At 44.5% G+C, this 11,681-nt stretch overlaps 1 pseudogene; it reads left to right on the plus strand.

Annotated features, from left to right (window-relative positions):
- The first annotated feature begins 6,917 nt into the window (after window positions 1–6,917).
- On the plus strand, window positions 6,918–8,416 carry LOC118621305 (annotated as a pseudogene).
- The last annotated feature ends 3,265 nt before the right edge of the window (window positions 8,417–11,681 follow it).

The raw sequence follows: 11,681 nt of genomic DNA on the forward strand, positions 1-11,681 counted from the left end.
ATGATTGTATTGCTGTTGATTTCTCCTTTGAAGTCCTCCAGAAGTTTTAAAATATATTTTCGTGTTCTTATATTTGGTGCATATATGTTTACCAGGTTATATCCTCCTTTTTGATAGATCCTTTTAATATTATGTAGTATCCTTCTTTGTCTCTTGTTATAACCTTCATTTTGAAGTCTTTTATCAGATGAGTATTGCTACCCCTGCTTTTTTTTTTTTTCCATTTAATTTGCTTGGAAATTTTTTTCCATCCTTCACTTTCATTGTGTGAGTCTTTTGTTGTGAGGTGGGTCTCTTCTAGACAACATATATATGGGTCATACTTTCTTTGTTTTCTTTTTTTTGTATCCTCACCCGAGGACATTTTTGCATTTATCTTCAGATAGAGCAGGAAGGAGAGAGGGAGGAAGAGAGAGAGAGAAACATCAATGAGAGAGAGACATATCAAATGGCTGCCACCCACATGACCCCAACTGGGGCTGGGGACAAACTACAACCGAGGTATGTGCCCCTAGTGGGAACTGAACCCGGGCCTCACTGGTCCATGGGCCAATGTTCTAACTGCTGAGCCAAACCTGCCAGAGTTGGGTCATGCTTTCTTATCCATTCAGCTACTCTGTGTCTTTTGATTGGAATATTTAATCCATTTACATTTAAGGTTATTATTGATATGTACTTATTTATTGCCATTTTAATTGTTTATGCTTATGTTTCTCTCTATTTCTTCTGCTTATTTTAGGAGTCTCTTTGACATTTCTTGCAATGCTGGTTTGGTGCTAATATATTCCCCTAGCCTTTTGTGTGTGTGTGTGTGTGTGTGTGTGTGTGTGTGTGTGTAGTCTGGGAAGCTTTTTATTTCCCCTTCTATTTTGAATGATAGCCTTGCTGGATAGTGTAGTCTTGGATTTAGATCCTTGGTTTTTTTTTGTTTTTTTTTTTTGGTATGTGCCCCTAGCAGGAACTGAACCTGGGACTCTCTGGTCCGCAGGCCAGTGCTCCAACTACTGAGCCAAACTGATTAGGGCTCAGATCCTTGTTTTTAATTACCTTGAATACTTCATGCCATTTCCTTCTGGCCTGTAGTGCTTCTGTTGAGAAATCAGCTGAGAGTCTTATGGGGGCTCCTTTGTAGGTAATATGTTGTTTTTCTCTTGCTGCCTATAAGATTATCTCTTTATCTTTAATTTTTGGCATTTAAATTATGATGTGTCTTCATGGGCCTCTTTGGGTTCTTTTTTTTTTTTTTTAATCCTCACCTGAGGACATTTTTCCATATTTTGTTCAGATAGAGTGAGAGGTAGAGAGAGGAAGAGAGAGAGAGAGAAACACTGATGTGAAAGGGACACATCAAGTGGCTGCCACCCGCATGACCAACCAGGGCCAGGGACAAACCGCAACCGAGGTACACGCCCTTAGTGGGAACCAAACCCAGGTCTCTCTGGACCACAGGCTGATGCTCTAACCACTGAGCCAAACTGGCCAGGGCTCTTTGGGTTCTTCTTGCTTGGGGCCTTTCTGTGCTTCCTGAATTTGTATGTCTTTTTTCTTCACCAAGTTAGGGAAGTTTTTTGTCATTATTTCTTCAAATATATTCTCTAACCCTTGCTCACTTTCTTCTTCTGGTACTTCTATGATGTGGATGTTGTTATGTTTCATATTGCCCCACAGTTCTCTTAAACTGTCCTTTTGTTTTTTAATTGTTTTTTCTTTTTGGTTCTCTGATTAAGTGATTTTTTTCTACTCTGTTTTCTAATTCACTGGTCCAATCCTCAGCTTCTTCTAATCTGTTAGTTATTCCTTCCAATGTGTTCTTTATTTCTGTTATGTCATTCTTTATTTGTGCATGGTAGTTGTTCATTTCCAATTGGTTGATTTTTATTATTTCTATATCTTTTCTCATGATATGGAGCTTCCTCATAATCATTATTTTGAACTCTGTATCTGATAACTTCCTTATCTCCATTTCACATAGCCCTTCTTCTGGAGAATTCTCTTGTTCTTTCATTTGGGATTTGTTTCTTTGTTTCACCATTTTGGCTGTCTGACCAGGGTTTGGAGCCTGTGAAAATCTCCCTGTGGGTAGTTCTATTTACTTCTAATTGAAGTTGTGATTTCCTGAGTCTGATTAGACGGGGTATGATTCACCCCCGGTAATTAATTCTCACATTTCCTGAGTTGCAGCATTGAGGTTTATGTGTTCTGGAGGATGTTGGCTTAGAACTGCCCAAATACCTGCATTTAGCTGGCTTTTCCACCTAACACCGGAGAGTAAAAAGCCCCAGCTCCAACCACAACAGCGCCAACCTGATGAAAAAGGCTTTCCACCAGATTCTCTAAACTCTGGCTGCACATTACAATCACCTGGGCAACTCTTTAAAGCCACCTATATGTGGGCCCCACCTACGACCAATTAAACCAGATCTCAGGGACTGGGCCAGGGGCCAAGTTAGAAGTTTTTGGAGATTCCAGTGTGCACCCAGGGTTGAGAAATGCTGCTCTGGACCATGGATATCAAAGTATCCCACTGATTTTTAGATAGAATAGAAGGGAAGGGGTAGTGTGGGAGGGAGAGAGAGAGAGAAACATCCATGTGAGAGTGACACATCTATTGATTGCCTCCCAAACGACCCTGACTTGGGGGTGGGGACTGAACCTGCAACCCAGGTACATGCCCTTGACCTGGAATCTAACCCATGACATTTCAGTCCTCGGGCCAACATTCTAACTGCTGAGCCAAATTGGCCAGGGCAAAACAATAATTTTAATACAGACATTTGTCCTGTCAAATATAACGCTTGTCAAGGAAACCTATCTCTTTAGAAGCTAAAAATCCATATCTGTTTATTGGACACATTTTGCTTCTCTTGTTCGAGTTCATTTCCGGGGAAGTTAAAAACTCTCATATTTTATTTACTGCCTTCTAAATTGAAAAATAAATAAAATGTTGCCCTGGCCGGTTTGGCTCAGCGGTTAGAGCGTCGGCCTGCGGTCCTGAGAGACCCGGGTTCGGTTCCCGCTAAGGGCACGTACCTCGGTTGCAGTTTGTCCCCGGCCCTGGTCGGTTGTGCGGGTGGCAGCCACTCAATGTGTTCCTTTCACATCGATGTTTCTCTCTCTCTCTGTTCCTCTCTCTCCCTCCCACTCTGCCTGAACAAAAAATGGAAAAATGTCCTCGGGTGAGGATAAAAAAATAAATAAATAAAATGTTAATTTGTTTTTTTTTTTTTAAAAAAGGACATTTTCTATCCTCAATAAGACTATAGTTTAATGGGCAATTCCAGCACCCTGCATAAGTGCTAATATGAGACACAACCAGGGGAGAGTGTAGCACAACCCCTATGGTCTGCTTCTCAACACTAGTCTTGGCCACTCCTTCCCCACCTCTCTGCTTGCTTTTAGCCCCTGGTCTCTTAGCAAAACTATAAATGTCTCCTAACTGGTCTTCCAGCCCCTCCAATTCACCTTCCACACTGATTTCAGAATAGTATTTTTGAAATGCAAGTGAAATTATATCACTTCCTTATTTAAAGAGTTGCGTGCTCCTGAGTAGGGCATACTCTCCTCCGTGGCTCCTCTTACTGTGGCCTCCCCTTCCCTCTCCCACCTTCAGACTTCGAGAACTACTTGCAGTGCTAGTAATGTACTCCAGGGTCCCAGACTGAAAACCTTTGCTCCATGGATCTTTTTGCCCGGACCACCCTCTCTCTTCCTCATCAGGTGGTTGAACACTCACCTCTTAAGGCTTATCTCCAGTTCCTCTGTGAAGCTTTCTCTGAACCTCGGAAAGACACAATGCTCCTTTGTGCCCCTGTGAATTTTATGTGCACCTGTCTCAGCTGGCTTAGTAATGCTGCGGTAACAAACAACCCAGCAATGTCAGTAGCTTAACCCAACAGTTTTATTTCTTACTAGTGCTACCTGTTGGGTCAGTGGGTGTGGTGTTGGGGGGCTCTGATCATCATAGTCACTGGGGGACCCAGGATAATGGAGCCTCCATCAAAAGAGGGTGCTGCAGTTTGCTCTGGCTGGTTTGGCTCAGCGGTTAGAGTGTCGACCCACTGAGTTGCGGATTTGATTTGGTCAAGGGCGCGTACCTTGGTCGCTGTTCGGCCCTGGTTGGCGTTGTGCAGGATGCAGTCAGTCAGTGTGTCTCTGTCACATTGATGTTTCATTCTCTCTCTCTCCCCCCCTTCCTCCCTCCCATTCTGAGGATCAATGAAAAAATATGCTCTGGTGAGGATTAAAAAAAAAGAGGGTGCTGCAGTGTCTCATTGCACAGACAAATCAGCAGTTCTATCCAGAAGCAACAACTCTCACGGTTTGTGCTCACATTTCATTTGCTTACTTACCTTCAAGAGGGCTGTGAATCCGCCCTGGCCAGTTTGGCTCAGCGGTTGGAGCGTCCACCTGCGGTCTGGAGAGACCCGGGTTCAGTTCCCGCTAAGGGCATGTACCTCGGTTGCAGTTTGTCCCCGGCCCTGGTTGGTCGTGCGGGTGGCAGCCACTCGATGTGTCCCTTTCACATCGATGTTTCCCTCTCTCTCTTCCTCTCTCTCCCTCCCACTCTATCTGTGCAAAAAATGGAAAAATGTCCTCAGGTGAGGATAAAAAAAACAAAACAAAAAAAACCAAGAGGGCGCCCTGGCCGGTTTGGCTCAGCGGTTGGAGCATTGGCCTGCGGTACAGAGAGACCCGGGTTCGGTTCCCGCTAAGGGCACGTACTTCGGTTGCAGTTAGTCCCCGGCCCTGGTTGGTCGTGCGAGTGGCAGCCACTCGATGTGTCTCTTCACATCGATGTTTCTCTCTCTCTCTCTCCCTCTCTCTCCCTCCCGCTTTATCTGAACAAAAGATGGAAAAATATCCTCGGGTGAGGATAAAAAAAAAAAACACAAAAAACAAGAGGGCTGTGAATCCAATTCTACCATGTGCCTGGAAGGTAGGAAATGGGACAATTGGTCAACAGCCTCAATGACTACTATAGCTAGGTGCTATGCTGACAGCTTACATCTCTCTCCCACTGGGGGATCCCAAACGTGTCACAGGGTCCCTGCCCCTGAGCAGTTGGTGCTCCCCAAATGGAGAGCCAGTAAGCTGACAGATTATAATTTTATGAGTTAATGTTACAGTCCAGGCTTGGCTGGGGAGTTCGTGGGGAAAGTCCATGAAAGAAGAACAATGGATTATGGGAGAGGAGGATGGGAAGCAGACTGTCTTAATTTGACTGTCCTTGAAAGTAGAGCCTGAAACATACATATAATCGTATAATCGATTAATTTAGGTGATTCCAAAAGGCAGAAGTGAGGCAATAGGGACTGTGATTTCTAAGGAGAAAAAGTCAACTTAAGAGATAGCAATGTTACCTATGTGTGCAAATAGGTATTCAGTTCCACCTGAACCTTTCGAAGAGAGAAACAGATCTCCAGAAATTGTCCACCTGGTGGACAGGGGCAGGATCATCTATCCACCAATTTCCATTCTCTGATTGATTTCAGGTTGACTCTGGGCATTAGTTCTCCTGCCTTTCCCATTGTGCTTGCCCATCGGGCACTGAGGCACTAGAGAAGGCCCAGGTTGGGATGAGTTAATACAAAGTGAGTCTGAGTGCCCACAGAACCACCCACCTCAGTCACAGCTGAAGTCGGAGGTGGGCAGGGGGGTGTGGTTGCTAGAGGGGCCTCTTGCCAGCACATTGTCTCACTGAGTACAGAAACCCTGTGAAGCAGGTTCTGAAGTAGTTTATGAAAAGATGGTCGTATGTCACCGGGGAAGGATGGCAGGTGGCTCTGACATGGTGACTTAACCTTTGTGTGGTCATATTTCAAAAGATCTGATTCTTGGCTTTATGAACTGAGAAAATGGGATTTAAAAAATGAAGATATTACTAGACTCCAAAGGATCGACTCATGCTAATAAAACTCACAAAAGACTAATGTAGAGCCCTGGCCAGGAGGCTCAGCTGGTTGGAGTGTTGTCCTGTACACCAAAAAGTTGCAGGTTCGATTCCCAATCAGGACACATACCTAGGTTGCGGGTTCCATCCCTGGTCTGGGTGTATTTGGGAGACAACTGATTGATATTTCTCTCTCACATAGATGTTTCTCTCTCCCTCTCCCTTCCTCTCTCTAAAATCAATTTAAAAATATTTAGACTCAATAAACCTATCCTTGGGTGAGGATAACAAAACAAAACAAAGACTAATGTACAAATGTCTCATATAAGAATTTCAGTGGTTGACAAACCTCAGAGGAGAGGGGTGGGGTGGGGCAATAAAAAAAAGAATTTCAGTGGTTGATGTAACTGGCAAGATGACCCAATGCTCATGTTCCTTGAGCTTGATTATTCATTCATTTGTTTGTTTGTTTGTTTTTGGTATGTGCCCCTAGCTGCTAGGGCCTAACGGGAACTGAACCTGGGACTCTCTGGTCTGCAGGGCGACACTCCAACCGCTGAGCCAAACCGGCCAGGGCAATTATTCATTCATTTGATGTTTTGTTTTGTTTTTTAAATGTTTTTTGTTTTTTTTTTATCCTCACCCAAGGACATTTTTCGATATTTTGTTCAGATAGAGTGGGAGGGAGAGAGAAAGATCGACATGAAAGGGACACATCGAGTGACTGCCACCCCCACGACCCAACCAGGGCCGAGGACAAACCGCAACCCAGGGTACATGCCCTCAGCGGGAACCGAACCCGGGTCTCTCTGGACCGCCGGCCGACGCTCTAACTGCTGAGCCAAACTGGCCAGGGCCATTTGATGTTTTTTGACAGTGAATATCATGTGCCAAGGCCTTGGTGTCTTGTTTAGTATTTTTGTTTGCTTATTTAATTTTAATCACTTAATGGCCAAAGGGGGTTAAAATATTTTTTAACTGTCTATTATAGAAACTTTCAAACATACACAAAAATAGGGAGACTAGTATGCAGAACGCCCAAGCACAGATCACCAGCTTCAACAATTCGCAGCAGTCGGCCAGCCTTGCTTCATCTCTCTTTCCCTCCAGCCAGAGGACTTTTAAACAAATGCCAGACAGCCCTGGCCAGTTTGGCTCAGCAGTTGAAGCATTGGCCTACGGACCAGAGAGTTCCAGGTTCGGTTCCTGCCAGGGGCACTTACCAAAAAAATTTAAAAAAATAAACAAATGCCAGACATCAAATCAGTTCACCTGTAAATACAGCTGTTTGTGCACCTAACATCAAAAGATTTAAAAATAATATCACAATATCATGATCACACCTAACAAAATTAACCACGAGTCATAACATATATCATCTGCTCCATGGTCTGTGCTCAAATGGTCTTGTCTCAGAAATGTCCTTTTACAATGGTTTGTTAGAATCAAGATCCAAGCAAGAGCCACACGAAGCATTTGGTCAATTCATTCAATCTTAATTCATTCCATCTATAACCGTTCCTCTTCCATCTTTTCATAACAATTATTTGTAGAAGAAGCCAGATCCTTTATTTCTTATTCCTATACTTTTAAAATGGAAATAATTAGAAGACCAACTAAAGATTTTATACATTTATAGTTCAAAAGAGGCATTTTATTTGGGAAAGCTAAAAAGCAGAAGAGAAATATTTAAAGAAAAGTGAGATTTGAGCTTTTACATAAAAAAGTTATAATGAGAGGCGGCTGCCAACCACTGGAATTGAATGGCCACACTGCTGGGGGGGGGGGGGCAGCAGGTGGCCACAGGCCTGGCAGCTCCACCTCAAGGACTACCGCGTCTCTATGTTCAAGCACTGGCCCTTCCTGGAGGAATGCGCCTGCACCCCCAAACCGGCGGGCTTCATGCACTGCCCCATGAAGCTGAGCCAGACTTGGTTCATTGTTTCCTCTGCTTCAAGGCGTTGGAAGGCTGGGAGCCAGAAGACGACCCCAGCGGAACATAAAAAGCACCCATTAGGGCTCTGGCCGGTTTGGCTCAGCGGTTAGAGCGTCGGCCTGCAGTACAGAGAGACCCGTGTTCAATTCCTGCTAAGGGCACGTACCCTCGGTTGCGGTTTGTCCCCGGTCCTGGTTGGGTCGTGGGGGTGGCAGCCACTCGATGTGTCCCTTTCACGTCGATGTTTCTCTCTCTCTCCCTCCCACTCTATCTGAACAAAAAATGGAAAAATGTCCTCGGGTGATGATTAAAATAAAAAATAGCATCCATCTGGTTGCGCTTTCCTTTCTGTCATGAAGCAGTTTGAAGAATTAACCCTTGGTGAATTTTTGAAACTGGACAAAGAATGAGCTAAGAACAAAATTGCAAAGGAAGCCAACAGTAAGCAGAAAGGATTTGAAGAAACTGCAAAGCATGTCCGCTGTGCCCTCGAGCAGCCGGCAGCCGGGGGCGACACCCTGCCCAGTGTGGAGCACTGCCAGGCCAGGTCCGCGCCACACCTGCTCGCTGGGGCCCTGACGGTACCTTAGGAGAGGAGAACCGCAGACTGTATTTTCGTTTTCTCTTGAAAGGGATGCCAGGGCCACTTCCTTCTTTGCACCTGGTGTTGCTGAGTACAGTGACTGATTTTTTCTTTGATTGTTTTTGCTTTATTGACCCTGGACTTGCCAGGGTGGGAATGTGAGACGTTTGGTCACGTGGGCAGAGCCCTTCCACAGTGCAGTGTCTGGGCTTCATGCTGACTGGCTGGCAAGCCTGAGATCTGATGTGAATGCAATCATAGGTCCATTGTTACTGGACAAATAGAGAATAAAGGATACCAATTAAGAAATTTTATAATGAAATTACATTTTAAAATTAAATTAGGGGGTAGGAGGGAAATGACTGGGAAGAGCGCAAGACAGAGAATGTCCTGTGTCTTGATCTGCGTGGTGGTTATCTGAATGACAACACATTAAAAAGGCAATTGGCCGCACATAAGGTTTGGCACTTTATGTGTGCTATATCTCAATTATGAAAGATAATGCCGCCCTAGCCGGTTTGGCTCCCTGGTTAGAGCATCCACCCGAGTCTCCGCTCGATTCTGGTCAAGGGCACGTACCTCGGTTGCGGTTCAATCCCTGGCCCTGTGGGGGTTATTCCGGAGACAACCAGTCAATGTGTCTCTCTCACATCGGTGTTTCACTTTCTCCCCCCGCTTCCCCTCCACTCTATCTAAAGATAAATGGAAAAAATATCCTCCAGTGAGGATTTTTAAAAAAAGAAGGAAAAAAAAAAAGATAATGCAGGTTGATTGATTGGTCAAAGGGACATGTCACATGTTATTAAAAACAGATTTGACCATTTCCTCTAGGTTGTCCAATTTGTTGGCATGTAGTTGCTCATAGTACTCACTCAAAATTATTTTTATTGCCCTGGCCCATTTGGCTCAGTGGTTAGAGCGTCAGCCTGTGGATCAAAGTGTCACCAGTTCGATTTCGGTCAAGAGCAGGTACCTGGGTTGCGGTTCAGTCCCCAGCCCTGGTTGGAGTCATTCGGAAGGCCACCAATTGATGTGTCTCTCTCACATCGATGTTTTTCTCTCTCTCTTCCCACCTCCCACTCTATCTGAAGATAAATGGAAAAATATCCTCAGGTGAGGATATAAAAAAACATTATTTTTACTTCTGTAGAATCAGGGGGTCCCCATTTTCATTTCTGATTCTAGTAATTGGAATCTTCGCTCTTTCTTTTATTAGCCCATCTAGCTAAAGGTTTGTTAATTTTGTTGATTTCTTCAAAGAACCAACTTTTTATTTCATTGATTTTCTCTATTGTTTTCTAGTTTCATTTTTTAAAACAGAAACAGGAACTTTATTGTTTTCAAACTTTTATAACATTTCAGCATTTTATAGGTTTCCTGGAAATACCCTCAGCTGAGAGACTGTTTTTTCTAATCGTGTACTCAATGTCTGTGAGGGAGGGGCCCTTGTGGTCTTGACCACACCAGTTAGTCTTCCTTTTTGCTCTTTCTTTCTTTTTTTTTTTTTTTATCCTCACCTGAGGACATTTTTCCATTTTTTGTTCAGGTAGAGTGGGAGGGAGAGAGAGGAACAGAGAGAGAGAGAGAAACATCGACGTGAAGGGACACATCGAGTGGCTGCCACCCGCACAACCGACCAGGGCCGGGGACAAACTGCAACCGAGGTACGTGCCCTTAGCGGGAACCGAACCCGGGTCTCTCAGGACCACAGGCCGACGCTCTAACCGCTGAACCAAACCGGCCAGGGCTCTTTGCATTTTATTTTACTTAGGACCTCAATTTATGCCCTAACCTCAAGTTCTGTTTATGTATTATTATTTTTTCCTCTCTTTTCTTTTTTTAATTCACCTGAAGATATATTTTCATTTATCATCAAATAGAGTGGGAGGGAAGGGGAGAGAGAGAAACATCTATGTGAGAGAGACACATTGACTGGTTGCCTCCAGCACAGCTGGATCAGGGCCAGGGATGAACCGCAGCTGAGCTACCTGCAACACTTTGGTCTTTGGGCTGACACTCTAACTGCTGAACCAAACCGGCCAGGGCTCTTTTTCTTTTTTTCTTTCTTTTTTTTTTAATCCTCACCTGAAGACACTCTTTGCATTCATAGAATGAGAGGGAGAGAGGAAAGAAGAGACTGAGAGAGACACATTGACTGGTTGCCACCCACACAACCCAAGTGGGGCTGGGGACAAACTGCAACAGAGGTACGTGCCCTTAGCGGGAACCGAACCCAGATCTCTGGGCCGCAGGCCACCACTCTAACCGCTGAGCCAAACCGGCCAGGGTGGCTTTTTTTCTTTTAAAAAATTTATTTTTGTTACAGATGTTTCTCTTTTTCACCCCATTGACACCCTCTTCCCCACTCCCATCCTCCCATCCCCTTCATAATATTGTTGTTTATGTCCATTGGATGTGCTTATATGCATATAAGTTCTTTGGTTTACCTCTTCCCGCCTTCCCCACAACTCCTTTCTCTGAGGTTTGTCAGTCTGCTCCCTACTTCCATGTCTCTGGATCTATTTTGTTCATGATATTCCACAAATAAGTGAGATCATGTGATATTTGTCTTTCTCTAACTGGATTATTTCCCTCAAAATAATACTCTCCAGGTCCCTCCATGTTGTCTCAAAGGGTAAGAGATCTCTCTTTCTTACAGCTGCATAGTATTCCATTGTGTACATGTACCACAGCTTTTTTATCCACTCATCTGTTGGTGGACACTTGGGCTGTTTCCAGATCTTAGCTATTGTAAATAGTGCTGCTATGAACATAGGGGTACATATATTCTTTCTGATTGGTGTTTCAGGCTTCTTAGGGTATATTCCTAGAAGCAGGATCACTGGGTCAAATGGCAGTTCAATTTTTAACTTTTTTTTTTTTATCCTCACCCGAGGATATTTTTCCATTTTTTGTACAGATAGAGTGGGAGGGAGAGAGAGAAAGGGAGAGAGAGAGAGAAACATCGATGTGAAGGGACACATCGAGTGGCTGCCACCCGCACGACCAACCAGGGCTGGGGACAAACTGCAACTGAAGTATGTGCCCTTAGCGGGAACAGAACCCGGGTCTCTCCGGACCGCAGGCCGACGCTCTAACCGCTGAGCCAAACTGGCCAGGGCTTTTTTTTTTTTTTTTTATCCTCACTCGAGGACATTTTTCCATTTTTTGTTCAGGTAGAGTGGGAGGGAGAGAGAGGAACAGAGAGAGAGAGAGAAACATCGATGCGAAAGGAACACATCAAGTGGCTGCCACCCGCATGACCAACCAGG

Source organism: Molossus molossus, unplaced genomic scaffold (assembly GCF_014108415.1).
Source record: "Molossus molossus isolate mMolMol1 unplaced genomic scaffold, mMolMol1.p scaffold_m16_p_8, whole genome shotgun sequence".
Classification (NCBI taxonomy): Eukaryota; Metazoa; Chordata; class Mammalia; order Chiroptera; family Molossidae; genus Molossus; species Molossus molossus.